Raw genomic sequence first — 3,240 nt, 5'->3', positions numbered from 1 at the left:
ATGGGTTTTGTTTTACTTATCCTCTGACCTATGGAATTACAGAGCTTCACTTCATTTATTTAACTAACTTTATCAAACTTTTCTTTATTAGACCTTCAATTCCCCATTCCATGAAAATGTACATTCCCAAAGTTCAAGCTCCTCAAAGCATTCATCCATTCTAGGTGATCGCTGGCTGAACACATACTGCTTTGTGCCTGAGAATAGTTTATCTCAGGTATTAATACTTGGGGTTTAAAAGAGGGACTATGATGATGTCATTTTATGAGGTCTACAAAGAAACGGTGATAGATTTGGATTCCCCAGGATTTGTTGTGTACTCAGGATACACTTTGAACTCAGTTGCTCAGGTACTTCATGTATCTCCTGTAACTTTCTAACACGCTCTGAATAAGAGGAAGAGCTGAGGTACTGATAATGGAGATGGTTTTTAGAGGTCAGTCTAAACTGAGCCCATTTATGAGTAGAAATAGATATACCATACTGGATTATTATAACACAAAGTGGATGTTAGCATATCTTGAAGCACATTAACACAAAATATATTAGATCCTACTTCATCCATGCTTTGATTTGAGACTGCAGAGTAGAAGGCCCAAAAGGCACCTCACATGGTTTTTTGCCTCTTTGAATTCACACAGAAAATAGCAATAACAGCAATTTTATTTCCCAAAATAGCTGCATTCAATCAGAGTGCTCAAGGATGTTGATTCTAAGAACCTATTTTAAAAGGCTTCAGAGAATTAAATTATGTTTAAATGGAATGAGTGTCATTTTCTGTGCCCTGGCTTTGCCCTTCTAACCCTGGTTAAGCTGCTTGCAAGAACCTGTGGGAGCTGCGGTCAAAAGTGGAGTGAGGCACTAACAATGTTGGGTCAGAACTTTCATTTTTATCCCAGATAAACTCAAGCCTCTGGTATTTTCTGGCTTCAAAAGCTCTTAGCACAACAGGAGTTCTTAACCTTACATGATGTAGGTTTTATTTTTAATCCTTGTCTCTCCTTGTTTGACAGGCAAAGGGACTGTGCCTGGGTCATTTTCTGTGACTTTCTTCTTCTTTCCTAAATGCCCAGCAATTGCGAGGTAATACTTACCGGGTCACTCAGACCTCTGTGTGCAAAATAGTTTTTCTCTAGTGTAGGTGGGAGGATGGAGCCAAGGGTGCTTGCTAACTATTGCCATGTTTTAAGCCACGTAGGTGGAGGATATGTTTTAAAGGTGAACTGAAGTTCAACTTCAAATTCTGTGGCTTAGGTACATTCAAATTTGACATATCCTCTTGATGTAATATACTATGCCCCAGAGATGAGGAAAAATACTGTTAGAGATATCCTTTTATGTTTTGCATTAAAATACATTTTCATAATGCATTACCTTGGCACCAACTGTTGAAAATAATGGGAATACTAATAGACATAGCAAATATAATTAGTAGTGTGTGGAAAATTGCCAGCCTGGGCCTGTAGCAGCTCTGTATATAAATAACTGGTATTTTTTACTTCCATGTGTTTTCTCATCACTAGTCCTTTTTTTCTTTTTACAATGTATTCATATTAAGGGGAAACTTATCTAGCATTTCAATTTCTGTTAACTTTTGAAAGAACTACTTGTGGTGAGGTCAGAGTATTCCCCACAGAGAGATTGCTGGCTGACCCGCAAGTGGCTACCCCAAAATATGAATTTACCTGGGTCTAGGAGCCATCCATCAGCATTTAAGCATCAAAATTCTCCTCTTGACAGCCCAAAGAGAAAATATTTATGTCCTATTACTGGCTCATATGAGCCATAATCACTCTATTAATGAATAGTATTAAGTGTAGTTAAGAAATACGAACAATGATGTATTTCTTTGCATGACAAGTCACTTTCTTGACATAGTTGTGCATTCATGGAAACATCAGTAAAAAATATAAAGTTGATTGGAAATAAACCAGAACAATGAGAGCTATTTATATAACTAAAATGGGTAAAGTACTTAACGTGTATAACATGGATAGACTTGATATACAATATGTAACACTTGAAGGTTATTTCTCTGTTGTTTGTGTAGTGGTCAGATAGATATCTGGAGTGCTTACCTCCATCTTTCTCATTATTTTCTAAATTCCCTTACCAATCATTTTCTTACAAGCACTTACCAATTATTTTTCTGTTTGATAATTATTTTTTTCTAATATATATAATAATTATTGAAGGATTCAAAGGAATAGTAAGGCTTAATAGTCAAGGAGGTTTTTGTGTATCTATGCGATGGGATATTAATTCATATTATAGTTTAATTTTTAGAAAACAACTATATCTTTTTTTTTTTTTTTTTGAGGCGGAGTCTCGCTCTGTCGCCCGGACTGGAGTACTGTGGCCGGATCTCAGCTCACTGCAAGCTCTGCCTGCCTCCCGGGTTTGCGCCATTCTCCTTCCTCAGCCTCCCGAGTAGCTGGGACTACAGGCGCCCGCCACCTCGCCCGACTAGTTTTGTATTTTTTAGTAGAGACGGGGTTTCACCGTGTTAGCCAGGATGGTCTCGATCTCCTGACCTCATGATTCGCCCGTCTTGGCCTCCCAAAGTGCTGGGATTACAGGCTTGAGCCACCCGCGCCCGGCCAAAAACAACTATATTTATCTTAAGGTATAATTGATGAGTCTATTCAGGGACTCATATCCACGAGTCCCTTTATTTTTCCATTTCCGTCTTCCTTTCAGTTTCCATTATACGTTTTTCTTGGATATCTGTTTGGATGTCTTATCATCTCTTCTTTCCCCAAGGATAATCTGCTTTCCCTACCCCTGACTACTTGATTCAGAAATCTAGACTCCTCTCTTACTCAAACTTCTTAACCCAGAATCTTGTTCATTATTTGCAGTATATTTCTTTCTCAACATGCCTCCCTCTTATAAGGTACCATCTCTTAGATTTCAAAAATGATTTACTTCATCTCTTCACTGCCAGTACCCTGGTATAGGACAATGTCCTCTCTTGTCTAGAGCACTGAAACTAACTCTGCATTAAATATCCTCATTGAAATACTACCTGTGCTTTTGTTTCCTGACTTTATATATTCATTTCTATGAGATGAAGTCCTAGAAGACAGATCTTCAGACATGGGACTCTGGATTATTTTGATCTAATAATGACACTTTTGCTGGTGGGAAAAATGGGATAACTGTATTAGTGCTATGCATTAGTACCACAGATATATAAATTATCATATATATTTTCTTGGAATGAAGGACAGGTAGAGT

Source organism: Rhinopithecus bieti, unplaced genomic scaffold (genome assembly GCF_001698545.2).
Source record: "Rhinopithecus bieti isolate Rb0 unplaced genomic scaffold, ASM169854v2 scaffold_13900, whole genome shotgun sequence".
Taxonomy (NCBI): Eukaryota; Metazoa; Chordata; class Mammalia; order Primates; family Cercopithecidae; genus Rhinopithecus; species Rhinopithecus bieti.
This window is presented reverse-complemented; position numbering follows the sequence as displayed.